At 35.9% G+C, this 15079-nt stretch overlaps 1 protein-coding gene across 2 annotated transcripts in view; it reads left to right on the top strand.

The window, feature by feature from the left end:
* Positions 1 to 15079, top strand: part of LOC107571039 (semaphorin-3D-like) — a 52486-nt gene that overhangs the window by 4042 nt on the left and 33365 nt on the right. The window contains exon 2 of one of the 2 annotated variants that reach the window (XR_001607126.1): positions 1585 to 1692. The gene's annotated coding sequence lies outside the window, so the exon portion shown is untranslated. Of the gene's footprint in view, positions 1 to 1584; positions 1693 to 4583; positions 4777 to 15079 lie in introns of those variants that run through there. The other variant, XM_016257323.1, reaches the window with a different exon arrangement.

Genomic DNA, 15079 nt, shown 5'->3' with positions numbered 1-15079 from the left:
AGTGCCGGCCTGCCCCCCCCCCCCCCCCACACACACACACCCACAAGAATACCAGCATGTTCACCTTTGGTTTAAGAAGCCATATTTTACTTTACTTCAGCATGAAAACCATCCAGTATTGTGAATGTCAACAGAGTGTCATTGTCATTTTTAGTAGGAGTTTTTTTTCTTGTTTAAGGCGCTAAAATCTAACCTTTTGCAAACCATTTATTGGAGCTGAATACCATGAACAAAAATCAACAGGCTACATAAACACTGGACTCTTTAAGAGCTGATTGTGTGCAAAATAGAACTGCATGATTCTGGATAAATTGAGATTTTTCTTTCCCCCAGAGGAAGCTGTGGTTCTCTCATGATTCTGAAGAAAAAAAAATTAGACAACTAAACAAAATCACATGTAATTTATGAATTAATGATTAAATGACTCGCGATCTTTAACGATCTATTAAATTAAAGTGCTTTGTCATGTTAGTGGTGACACCTCTCTTGCAACATGTTTAGCTATCACAGATATTATACTTAGCTTTTTTAGCTTCTGATCGCAAATGTAGCCAAACTTCGGAGTGCTTAGATTAGCGAGCAAGGTCCTAGCAGATCGCTAGGTCCGGTCCTCACAGACGAAGAAAAAAAGTGCATAGGAATCGATAGGCGGAATCGAAATTTTAATTTGACAAGTATCCGATTCTGGATACGGAATCGATTTTCGATTCCCAACCCTAATGAGGAACACACAGGTGGAGGTGAAAAGCTTTCATTACCCGAAACAAAGAAGAAAATCACTGGACTCTGGTCAGGAAACGGAGCCTGCACTGGACTCTGCTCTGGAGCCGATACCCCCTCTGGGCCAAACTTGAAATCAGAAGCCCTCTTTAGGAAAAACTTGGGAACTCCTCGGAGTGTGCCCGGCGAGAGCGGAGCATTTAACAGCGTGAAAAGTACAATCAGCCTTCTCTCTTTTTCCAGAGAGCTGACTCTGCGTGCTTTGCTCCCAAGCAGACAACACACAAACTGTGTGTGTCCCCACCTGAAATATAGCGCGGGCAGGGAGGAACACACAGCCTGAACGCTTTCTGCTCTCGACCAAATGCTTCTTTTTGGCTGAAGCTAGACATAATGGCCTTAAGTGGACAAACAACACTAAATAAGACTCACAACAAATAGCGACTGAAACGCACACAGAGCGCTTGCTGAATGACAAAAAGCTGAAGCCGGTTTCACCGCACGTGCTTTTATAGCTTCCTGGTCTCTACATCACCCGCCTGTGACTTCTCGCCCTTCCATTGGACTGATTTCACATGTGATTCAGAGTGTGGTCACGCTGAAGGCGTTCCCAAAGCATTTCGCTCGAGTTCCTGAAAGGGAACAACAAGGGCACTTGTCGGCTTCTGCAGTAAAACGTGAACTTGCGATGCCTTGAAAGTGGACAAATCCGGCTTTTTTGACAAAACGTGTTAGTTTTTGCAAATGAGCTCTTCATATATATATATATATATATATATATATATATATCTGTGTGTATGCATGTTTATGTACAACACACGCATGTTTATAGCCTATACATTGAAGCACATCGTTTGATCGCAGGTTTATCCGATAGTGGGCTTTCATGACCAGGAAATCTGCAATGCCTCAAAAGGAGCGATTCAGAATCACCTGCTAAAATATTCTGCTGTGAGCCGCATCCTGCAGCAGGTGAGCAGAAACTGAGCCAGAAACCGGAGTCTGTGCTGTCAAATGCACAGCAGAATTATGGGTAAAATAAAAAAATTAATGGCTTTCCAAATGTGAATAGAGAGGATTGTGACAATACAGTTCCACATTTGACCACCAGCTGGAAGCACCGCCTTGATCAACTTAAAATGTTGAAAACAAGTGTGCATATAGGCCTGTTAGATTGAGAATGTTTAAAACTATCCCCCCCCCCCACTTTTATAGGTTAAAATGTTAGCAATTTATGCTTGCAAATTAATCAGATTATACAAATGACATATTCTGTAGCTAGTATTCTCTATTACATTGACATTTTCTTATTCTCTTACAGCGTCAAACAATCGAGCTGGTTCCTCTCACTCATGTATATTACCTTTACAGTGGGAAAGACTATGATTACTTTGTTTTTGGGCAAGAAAACAAAGTTCACACCACCAAATACCCTTCTTCTTGCAGCATTTTGTAATAACTGAATTTGTTTTGTGTCTTAACCAATCTTGCAATAATTCATAATTTCCATAAGATGTAAATACAATACAGTGTATATTTATCATGTAATATATTGATTAACTGTAAATGTCTATGAAAACAAAGCTCCTTTCTCCTCATTCTCTCATGTAAGCATATAACAGCATGTTTTGAACAACTGTTTTATTATCATTACTTCATTCTGTTTATTAAATATACATATATTAGTATTAAGTATGAAAATTAATTTGAAAACAGTTTATTTTTGGTTAATTTTTGCCATAAAAGTACAGTTCATTTGCAACACATTTACAGATTTTCTTGATCAGTTTCTATATATTTTGATGATTGTATTTTGATAATTTGAAAGGACTTATGTGAATGTCTTTATATGTCTTAGTTTATACCTTAATGTTTTGGCAACTGAAAACATATTTTCCAGGAAAAATATACAGTTCCTTTTTACACGTTAATCAATTAACTCACTCTGTATGGGGTAAGTTGTCACAGCGGGAACCTGCTGTTTACCGACCCTGATTTGAGAAGGACCCTGAAATCTAAAGTTAATAAAGCTGCAACACTCCTAAAATTGCAACAATAAAAAAAATAACCAAAAAAAAAATTTTTTTTTTTAAGTCCAATGAATAAATTGAGAAAAAGACGGCCCACATAAACGAGCCAAAATGCTTTACATGTCTTGAAATAATCATTTCCAAACATTGACTGTCAGTCTTTATTCATCCATTTCTCGTTGTTACTCTTTAAAATTAATTAAAGTAAATAGTGTAAATTACATCGCTAATGTTATAGAATAGCACATTGTAACGCATTGTAATGTGCCCCATCTGCTCAACTGGAGATTAAAACCAGGTGCTGTCTTCTGATAGTTAGCGAAGCTAATCTAAACTGATAAATAACAGATTGAAGTTTAAAATAATAGCAGATTTGTCTAATTTTAAATGATTAATAAAAACAGAGATGAAAAATTTACTTAAGCCAGAATTTTAATTTTACTATGGTTTTACTAAAATTTTGGCACACTTTTTTTCTATGGTAACTAATAAATACTGTACATTTTGTTATGCTAGCATGTGTGGAAATATTCAAACCATGTGTGTTACAACTAACCCCGCGCTCCCCTACATCTATTGTGTTCTCTCTACATTTACATAGAGATCAAATACTGAGGCAGACCTAAGGGTTTCTGAACCATGGTTTGATTACCGTAAAAGTGGAGTAACCATGTTTTTTTTGGCGTATTGATTACCATTTGTATCACCACAGTTTTACTTCAAATACCATGGTTAAAGTATGGTTAGTGTAGCAAAACCATGGTTAATTTGTGGATACCATGGTTTAACTATAGCCTATACCCTGAAAGCACACATACATCTCGGTGAAGTCTGCATTTACATCTGCAAAACGTATTTTTAGAGTGTTTGCTGCAATACGTCTAAAGGACGTTTCCTTTAAGATGTCAAAAAGACGTCTTTAAGATGTTTACGATTTAGAATGTATGTAAAACTGACATCTGAAAGACGTATTTTTAGAGTGTTTGCTCATCTGCAATACGTCTAAAGGACGTTTCCTTTAAGATGTCAAAAAGACGTCTTTAAGATGTTTACGATTTAGAATGTATGTAAAACTGACATCTGAAAGATGGTGCTAACTGATCAACAATCGCAGGTACAATCTACTAACAAAGTGTATCATAAATGAACAATTATTCAATTATCAAATTATTCAATTATTATTATCATTATTAAATTGAACAATTGCAAATAGCAGCTAACTCAATTCTCGTGATGTGTGTACTGCTAGGCATCTGTGGTTTCCTCTTTTTGTGTCATTTGGATGGACAATGTGTGCCTTTTTATTGTCTGAGTCCTTATCAAAAGTTGCTAAAAGTTGCCAAATAAATGTTTAAAATTGCTCAATTTGTTGCTAGGTGCTTTTGGAAGAAAAAGTTGCTAGGGTAGTCTGAAAAGTTGCTAAATTTAGCAACAAAATTGCTAAGTTGGCAACACTGGTAGCCATGTGTTTTTTTTAATAATTTTAAAAAATTTTTATATGTCTAGTAAAACCATGGTTAATTTTCGTAAGGGTTGAGATCCAACTGACGTGTTTATTCAATTGATTCCTTATATTTTGCTCACTTGGTCTAAAAAAGTCTAACATTTCAACCTTCATAAAACCTCAGAAATCCTGTAAATATACTGCACATGCGACAACTAGACCCTGTAGTAAAATAATGGCAGTATATCGCTTAACTTTCGGCTTTGAAGAGGACAGTGTTCCATCAAACGGAGACTCTCCGCGATTCCTCGGATGTTGCACTGACCTGTTGCCGGCGGCTAAACAGCACACCTGCCTAAGCATCAGTCACAGAGTGGGTCATCATTATAACACTGGACGGATATGACAGGAGTGAAGCGGGAGTGGAGGAGTGGCTCTCTGAGAGTTTGTTTATAGTGAAGGAGGCGCGGAAAACACACGCGACTCGCTGCGCATCTTCACACGACTCACCTCACCGACATTACGACAGAAACTGGGATAAAACCAGCAGCTACGAGGAAAACGACGCGGAAATAACACTCGGTAGGTTTTCAATTGTTGTTTGTGGTTATTCTGTCAACTTTAACCATGGTAACTTACAGTATAGTGATGTAAGATGACAATACCATGGTATTTTGATATAGCCAAGTTTATAACAGATACTCATAAGTCATAATATGTATATGATATGTAGGAGTTCTTCAAAAAATACCATGTTTCACTACGGTAGGCTATATGTTAATAGGCAACATTTTCCCTACACTTTAAGGGAAAAGTGTTTGTTTGTTTTATGTTTAGGCTACATTATATGAGAAATAGCCTAATGTTGATTTTTACAGGTGTAATCGTTTTAAACGTTTGTTTTATAGGAAAATGCATTGCATTTATTCTTTACCTGGATGTTTCTGAGACCCCAAATTGAGTTTAACTGTTCAACTGAACATGTAAGAAGACTTTTGAAACTTTATTTTAACATTTAACAGTTGTTTAAAGTCAGTTTTAACGTCATAAAGTTGAGAAAAGAACTCGAAGTATCAACCTGGTACTTGTTGTATTTAAGTGTTAGGAATGTGGGTCTTCAAGACCCAAAACAGAGCATGAGGTTTAATACCTTAAGATAATTTAGTCTGAGTATGTTGTTTTTACAGTATGTAGTACAGTATACTACAGCATAGCTTTACACAACCTCACTCTTGTGGACAGGACAGGACAGGACGTACATTGCATTTATTTAAATGTTTGGACGTCAGTGATGTTCATTGTCCTCCTGATTCTTTCCTTTTCCTGTTTGCTGGTGTGCATACTGTGTCACGCTGATTTGTTTGTTTCCGTCCTTCACATGCTGTACATTTACTCCCATATATAGAAATATTCTAAAAGTATTTCAAATCATTGTGGTTAATTTGATCCAAAATATATATTGGCATGAGTAGAATTTTAGATACACATATTTTAGTGTGTTTGAAATCTTTATATTTCAAATAAATAAATAATATGTTTGAGATATGCCATGACTTGTTATATTACAATTATTTATTTTATTAAAAAAAAAAAAAATATATATATATATAAAGGTTCCCACAACACTGACCTTTGTGATTTCATGATTGCTGTACTACATGGGTTTTTTAACAAAATCATTTTATAGAGATAGCTAAGAATTTCCATTTCCATTTGTATGATTCCTTGAAGTGTTAAAAATTATATTTTGTGTACAAATGTCTTCACAACGACCATCAATGGACAGTGTATATGTGTGTGTATATGAGATATTACAAAATTAGCAAGTGTTTACCAGTTTTATTTTAGTATTATTTATATACTGTTATAGTATTTATTATTAATACTTTGTATTAGCTTTATTTTGTATATTTTTTGCTTTCATTTTAGTTTTATTAATTGTTGTGTTTGTCATTTTTATTATAAAATTATTTTTTTTTATAAAAAAAAAAAAAATATATATATATATATATATATATAGATAGATAGATGTTGTTTTTTTATTTTTAGATATTTATGTTTTTTATTAAGTGCAATGCATTATATTAAACAATTTTGTTATTAATGTTTTTCAAATGTAACAATATATTTTTGTTTTTCCAAACTGAGTACAAATTGTATCAAAATACATGTTTTAAAATATAATTGCTTTTAGAAATAGTTTTTAATTCAACAATTATTTTAGTAAAAGTATCTAATTGATTTTAATTAAAATCAATTACATTTATTATATTTATTATATAAGGACAAAAAAAAAAAACAGCGCCATAATATTTGACCAATACATTTGGTGACTAATCAGAATCAAGTATTCCAGAAAGCCATGACTTCTTATAAGACCAAGATAGGAAGCAAATGTATAAAACATATGCAAGTTTTGTGAAGTTGACGGACGCGTTCTCAGATTGGCTTTGATTTGAAGACTGATGGATTGCATTATCAGGATGTGTTGTGATATGGCTGTAAGTTCTTGTCAGGGAGGGTTTGGGTTTCACACCCACTCGGAGCACTTGAAAGCGAGAGGAGAAGCTGACAGATTGACTGCGATCTGGTTTTGGGAGGAGTTCTCACGTAGGAGCCACATGAGAAAAGCCAGGCGGCGTCTGCGAGGGCCTTATCTGTGCTGGCCAGCACTGCAGCCCCGCGGCTGTTGTTGTTTTATCTGGACTGAGCTTTGTTCTGCTGGTAACAATAGCTCTGTTTCATGTGAGCAGGCATACAGTATGATTGTTCAGTGCAGGACACTTGAAGTTCTACAGTATTAAATGAAGTTACTTGAAAGAAGTTACTTTGCCTTGAGATGTGCTTTGATTTACCAGTCAAAAGTGTAGATTCAACCGCTCATTCTTCATTAGTAACTTGGGCGAAGGTTAGGATGAATCCAGGTGCCCTGATCAGAGAGGGGCTCCAAAGGGGCCTTTCACTATCTGCTCCAAGTAACCCACTTGCTCCATACATGTCCATTAAAAATGCATAGCTAACATTTGTTTTTGCAACCCATTTATTTCATTCAATTATTTTAATGAAGTTTTTAAATGATTTTTTAAAAATAAATTAACTATATAGGTTTTACAGACTGGATGCAAATATTTGTTTTATTAAAATAAAAATAATAAGAAAAAAAATACAGACAAAAACAAATACCGTCAATATTTAAATTATTCATAGATTTTTTTTCCAATTTAACTACCAGTATTTGTTTACAAATTGAATGCAATTATTTTATTCAAATATTTTCTTAATTATTTTTAGATTTTAACTGTCTATATGATTTTATTAGTTAGTTGTTTTGAGTGCAATTATTTATCTTATAAAATGTTTATTATTATTTTTTTATATATTTTTATTTCAGCTAATAATATTTTTTAGCTTTTACAAATTGAGTGCAATTATTTATTTTATTGAAGTATCTCTTTTTACTATTTATATTAATATATATATTCACATTTATTCTTTTTTATTTCAGCTAACAAATTTTTTTATAAATTGAGCGCCATTATTAAACTATTTTATTAATAATAATTTTATAATTTAATGATATATGTTTTTCTTTTGTTTCTACAGATTGAGAACTTATTTGATTAAAATAAAGATTGCATTTATGTAATATTTTCTTTTACATTATTTTCAATTTAACAACAAATATTTTTCACAAATTGAGTGTGATTTTTGTAATTGTAATCAAATATATTATTATTATTATTACTAAATCAAAGAGATGTGTAGCTTCTGTTCAACCTTACATTTTCTTTTAATGTTCTATTTATTTATATATTTAATTTCCATAGGAAGTTATGCATTGATGATTGAGGTTTTGGGGTTGGTTTTCTGATCTTGTGCCCAGAGGAGTTCTGTGGGGTTTTGATTACTCTGTGGTTTCACTCGGCAAAAAAATCTAAAGGAATCAAAGCGTCTGAGGATTTTGGTTTGGTGTGATATCCATCTGACCGGCTAAAGTTTGTGTCAAGGATATCAGATGACATTTTATGGAGTTTAGGGAGAAGTTGTTCACATTTTTAACCCTTGTGAACTGATGAATCATCTCACTTTTTGGCTCTGGAAAATCTGATATATCAATGTCCTTTGTACTTGCTATGCATATCTACAGTTTCTTGGGAACGTCACAATCTTGCACAGGACTGATTTATATTTTCAGATCTGTTTCAGATTATCAGAGCATCTGCATCTGGATAATGTCTATTATTCTCTTATCTAGACTCTTCTGGTTCTTATATATCAATTTGAAATCTTTCATCCAGACATGCAACTCATGCTGTGGGGGTGTTTTTCACCTGCAGGGACAGGACGACTGGTTGCAATCGAGGGAAAGATGAATGCGGCCAAGTACAGGGATATCCTGGACGAAAACCTTCTCCAGAGTGCTCAGGACCTCAGACTGGGCCGAAGGTTTACCTTCCAACAAGACAATGACCCTAAGCACACAGCTAAAATAACGAAGGAGTGGCTTCACAACAACTCTGTGACTGTTCTTGAATGGCCCAGCCAGAGCCCTGACTTAAACCCAATTGAGCATCTCTGGAGAGACCTAAAAATGGCTGTCCACCAACATTTACTATCCAACCTGACAGAACTGGAGATGATCTGCAAGGAGGAATGGCAGAGGATCCCCAAATCCAGGTGTGAAAAACATGTTGCATCTTTCCCAAAAAGACTCATGGCTGTATTAGATCAAAAGGGTGCTTCTACTAAATACTGGACAAAGGGTCTGAATACTTAGGACCATGTGATATTTCAGTTTTTCTTTTTTAATAAATCTGCAAAAATGTCAACAATTCTGTGTTTTTCTGTCAATATGGGGTGCTGTGTGTACATTAATGAGGAAAAAAAATTAACTTAAATGATTTTAGCAAATGGCTGCAATATAACACAGAGTGAAAAATTTAAAGGGGTCTGAATACTTTCCGTACCCACTGTATATATATATAGAGAGAGAGAGAGAGAGAGAGAGAGAGAATAACATTGAATAAAGGGTAGACCGATTCAGTATTTGTCCTTTTTACATCTAAATTTAGTATTTAGGCTAGTATGCAATGTAAGATTAGAAAAAAAAAGTCAGGAAAACAATAGAGGACATAGACCACCCAACAAGCAAGTCACAAATGCCACTATTATTCACTTATGGCTTTAATACAGACTAAAGTACAGCCACTGTGTCCAATTCTGTGGAAAAAAATGACTTGGTCATCTAAAATAAGCCCTTTTCCCATAGAAAAAGGCTCATTTGCTCTCATCCATATGGAAAAGAAGAATCGGATGCCAGCTTTGATTAAGATTTTGCTCATGTTAGTTTGTTGCAGTTTAATTTTAGTGTTAATATGTAAACACACTCCAAAAGCCTTTCTGAAAGCCTTTCTGAAAACTGAAATTGTAAAGATATTTTCTGACGAAAAGCTTAAAATACAACAAATATGAGAATGATTTCCAGTGCAACACTCACCATGAAAATGCTGTAGTGTCTAATAAGAAGACTTCTGAAAAAATGCTCAGAATGAATGAATGAATGAATAAATATTTTTCTAAATTAAAATGAAAATGCTAATAAATGTGTAATAAAAGAAAGTAAAAAAAAACATGAATAAACTCACCTACAGTACGTTTTAACTGTCTTTTAAAGGTGTTAAGGCTGTTTACTGTACGTCATTGAACTTGTTAACCTGGGCAGGTGGATATTGGGAAGTCAGCCAGAGATGCCGATCAGCCGTCATTGTATTCGTGTGTCTGTAGAAGAATTGCTCTGAATGTGCGTGTGTTGGCGAGGCCGCAATCAACATCCTCCATGAATGACTCAATAACCCATTGTGGTGCCTCTCTATTATCTTAATTAATTGGCCCTTCTCTCTATCAGCCCAACAACAACAATGCCCTGGCAAACTTAGTACTTCCTTCCCACAATGCATCTGTTCGAACCTGCTATCTGGCGCCAACCCCAGGAAGGTCAGAATGAGGCTGGAAGTGGCTCTGTGTGGGCCAGGGCGAAGGGAAGCTCTGTTTAAACACCCAACCAGCTGTTTCGACAAATAATAGTAACTTCGTCATCATTCAGCCAAACTCAATCTTCAGCCAAGCTAAATTCTGATGTTATTTCTGCTTACAGAACCCAAAACAAGCACGGTTATCATTGTACTACCAACTGAGATTCACAATGTGTCGGTCATGAATCATGTATATATTTGTCTTCCATTGTTTCTGAGTGATTTCATTGTAATCTGCAGCTGTTTATTCCTTTAGGATTGGGATGGAGTGTGTGGAGCTTTGCGGAATAGGGAACAAACCTAATATTTGTTTACATGTGCTGTTTCATAGTTATAGTCACACACAAAAAGACTCAAGATAGCTCTTGTGACATCCATGTTAAGCAGCACTAAATCTAGTTTGGCAATATAATCCTATAAAAAGTAAGTAAATCAACCTAGAATCACCCAGAACGCTTGAGCAACCATTTAGCAACGCTCTGGCAACATTTCACTTGTAGTATTATGGTGGTCACTTTTGCACAAGGGCAACTGGCATTTTCTTTGGAAAATGTAAAAATCTAGTGCAATCTTAACTTAAAATATCTTTTATTGCATATTTTATTTTGGACCCCCCCCCAAATTGTGGCTTTTGTGTTTTGATAAAAGAAAGAAAGTGTTTTATTTTTACTAGTGGCACTAAACAAAATTTATAAAAGTAATATGTTTAAACACTCCCCCGCCACCAAACACAACCCAAGCTTATTAGAAAATCGCACCTTTGCCGTAATTTCTGCAATTATTAAGTCGCTTCTTGCAAATTTCGTGACACTTTCAAAGTGAGATATCTTGTGAGTGGCACTACAGGTGTGTTCGGTTTTATCCAAAACAGATGAACTTGAATTTGGCAGTGTTTTGTTACAATCATTTTGTTGATGTTGTTTGTATCGCAGCAGTTTGGAAATGTAATATCTAACGAGTTTCGCTAAAAGGCCAATGCTTTATCGCACTTGAAAATAATGTAACACTACACTAAACCTGACCCTAAACCTAACCAATAGTGTTAACAAGAGCAAACATGAGATACAATCACAAGTTTTACAAGTCTTTTATCGTAACTCGTGCTTTGCGGATTCAGGCCCTAGTGCTCCTCGTCGCAAGTGCAATACTGTACCGGGTGAGCTAATGAGGAAGTTTACTACATCAGAAAACATAAAATATGTTCTGATGAAGAGCCTGTGTGCTATATAATACATCAATAATTCAATAATACATCAATACTCAGTGGTACGTTAATAAATGTCAATACATTTCTATTTTTTGTAGCTGTGGTGCACCAACTATATTTTATCTAGTCCTACATCTATCTATGCAATGCTGGGTAGTAAACTTACAAATTGTAGTCCATTACTGATGAAAGATTACACAGTGAAAATTGTAGTTGGTAATGTAATCTAGGTTACTCGTAATGTACTCTGACTACTAGATTTCTTTTGTTTTAAGCTAGGTATGATTTTTGGAAAGGAAACCTTAAAAGAGAGAAAAAAAAGATTTAGGGAGAATCAATACATTCTGAATAATTTAATGGCATTTCATTAATTATATGTAATCATGTCATATAAAAGTGTAATCTGATTATGAGCATTTTAAAATGTAGTATAATTCAATTATGAGTACTAAATCTTTGGAATCTGAAAACATAGTCCAGATTACATGTAATCAGTTACTACCCAGCACTGATTCTATGCCATAAATATGGAGCTGGTTATATGATGAAAGCACCAAAATATATTAGTTTACAAATCACGCATTATGCTAAAAGTGTTTTAAGGTCCTAACATAGTATTATGCAATGAAGTGCACAAACAAATGAGCTATTAATTGATAATCTTATGATCTACTCTTGATTTGTGTGAAAAGGAATAAAAGTTGGTGTTTTACTGCTACCAGTGGTCATTACAGCTGGAAACTACAATGAATTGTACATATTAGGTATGTTTTTGGATTTTTGCCAAAATGTTTTTCCAGTGAGCTCAAGTTTTTATGTCACACTGCTCAGATTACAGTTCTTTTTGGTGCTATAGCGGTGCAAAAATCCCACACTTAACCTCCACACCCCAATATCACAATACAAATTTTTACTAGACCTCAGAGACGGAGGTGTTTTGGACACATATATCTGATTAGCCGTATCCCGACACGCCTGTCTAAACCTCCGAACCCTGCGTTCCTCACCATCACATATCACTCCACCTGGAGCAGAGATACTTGCACCCCCTCTGGCTGGACGACCCTTGAGGACCCGGGATGTCAGAGAGCTCGGTGGGGATCCTTACCTCCCGGTATGGGGCTCTCGCTCTGTTTTCTCATCCTTTCAAACGAACGGCACTGGAATTCTTCAAGGCTAAAGAGCCAAAGATAAATCAATTGAAGATTATAGAGGACTGCGCATCAGCTGAGATAAAAAAAAATCACCATGGGGGTTGCTATCATATGTGATTTAGCCTCTTTTTTTGTAGCGCCCTACATGCCTCGATGCTTTTGTAACCGTGCGATGTGAAAGATGAATTCATAGGTATGAAACCTTAGAGGTCTAGCTTTAGGATAAAAGCTGTCCTTGTTATTTAGTATCACTATCTGTTTTGGATTAGGTGTTTTAGCGTAAATCATTTGCTAACTCCCGTCAAGCGCACATGTTGTTGAGATGCTCTCTTTTATTATGACGGTTGACCCGTGCTGTTTCATCTCCTACAAATTGCTCTCCAAGGCTTAGCAGAGGGATTTCTAAGCTATCTGTAATTGGCTTTAATTAATGTGCTCTCAGGTTCTGTCATGAGGCAAAACAGAGTCCTCTGACTTTCCTAATGAACAGCATTCGCAGACAACAACAAGAATAGGACCTCTAATTTTGGTCTATATCTGCTGTAAATAAGTCCCCTCAAGTGCCCTGGGAACACGCTAATGTATAAAAGAGTCTCTCTGGAAATACTTTGCTTAATTTCACTGGAGTACCTTATAATCATGCCCAGACGGAATCTGCAGACTCTTTTTTGGGGGATTTTATCCATTGATTTTGGGGGGAATTTGTGGAATGTTCTTAAAGGGATAGTTCACCCAAAAATGAAAAATCTGTCATTAATTACTCACCCTCATGCTGTTCCAATTCTGTGAGACCCTCGCTCATCTTCGGATCACAAATTAAGCTATGTTTGATGAAATCCAAGAACTTTCTGACTCTGCATAGACAGCAACGCAACTGACACGTTCAAGGCCCAGAAAGGTAGTAAAGACATCATTAAAGTAGTCCATGTGGCATCAGTGGCTCAACCTTAATTTTATGAAGCTACGAGAAAACAAAAATAACAACTTTGAAGTCGTTACTGTCTTGACACAGAAGAGAAGAAATTGGTGAATAAAGCCTTTATTTTTGTTTTTACATTCCGTTGCGGTCTATGCAGGGTTCTCTCAAATTTCATAAAAAAATATCTTAAAGGGATAGTCCACCCAAAAATGAAAATCATTAAAATTTCATTAAAACATCTTAATTTGTGTTCTGAAGATGAACGAAGGTCTTACAGGTTTTGAATGACATAGGTGAGTAATTAATGACAGAATTTTCATTTTTAGGTGAACTATCCCTTTAAATGTGGTAGAATGTGACTTTATTTTATTTTATTTCAGTGCTGCTTAAACTTTCAAATCCAAGACCTTTTAAATCGGATTATTTCATTGATTCAGTTGAACCAGTTCACTAAACCAATCATTAGCTGCTGCACTTTCAGACATTACAACAAAATAATTAACAATTAAATTTAATATTAACTCATAATTATTCATTGTAATTAATCTATAATCTTAATTATTAATTAATAAAATGTAATAAAACCCTATTGTCACAGCTACGCTGAGATAAACGCACGAAGAAGATGAAGATAAATGCAAATAGTCTTTAATAAATCCACACAAGGGTAAATCCAGGACCCGAAAAGGCAGGAGACACACTTATGCCGAGTTCACACTGCACGATTTTAGCCCAATTTTTCACTCACCGACAGGTTTTGCGAAATCGCCGACAAATGCCAGAAATCGGAGGAAAATCAGTGCTCGTTCACGCGAGTGACAATCACGCAGTGTGACTTATCAAAGACGCGATCTGAGGGAATCGCCGACGCGTCGCCGACTCCCGTGAAATATTTGGCATGCTAAATATCTGGAGCTGTCGGTGATTCACAATCACGCGATGTGCAATTAATTCTGACTGAAAACTACATCGGCGACGACCTACAGCCAATGAGAGACCAAGATACAGGACAGCGGGAAGTTCGGGGAGGAGTTATATGAATCGCAGTTTGCGGACCAGTGTTGCCAAATCCGCGATTGCCTTTTTAATGTCAGCAGGTTGAAGCGACCCCAATAACGTGATATTTAGGCCCTTGAATGTGAATTGTACCAGGAGAACCGCGCCAAAAAAAATGCAATGCCCCTCGAAAGCAATTGGGCTATTTTCAGGCTAGTTTTGAGTAGTAATTGGGCAGGTTTTGTAGCGAAAACCTGGCAACCCTGCACCAGACAGAGCTGTCGGCAATTCTTCCTATTGTGAAGTCATGCAATTTGAAACCCCCTTTCGGCGATCCATCGAGCAATGTGAACACAGCAGCAACTGAATGCTACCCCAGATAGTCACGCAGTGTGAAAACACCGGCAATCCGACAAGTTTGCAAATCGTGCAGTGTGAACTCAGCATTAGGGATGTAGTAGACCGGACACCAAACGGTGAAATGACCACAACTTAAAATAGGAGTGCTAACGAGAGACACACAGGTGAGGAGGATCAACTAATGAGGACACAGGTGAACTGACTAACATAATCAAAC

The sequence above is a fragment of the Sinocyclocheilus grahami genome, unplaced genomic scaffold (assembly GCF_001515645.1).
Source record: "Sinocyclocheilus grahami isolate Dianchi unplaced genomic scaffold, SAMN03320097.WGS_v1.1 scaffold1541.1, whole genome shotgun sequence".
NCBI classification, from domain to species: Eukaryota; Metazoa; Chordata; class Actinopteri; order Cypriniformes; family Cyprinidae; genus Sinocyclocheilus; species Sinocyclocheilus grahami.
The sequence above is the reverse complement of the archived record's forward strand: the minus strand, read 5'-3'. Positions and strand labels throughout refer to the sequence as shown.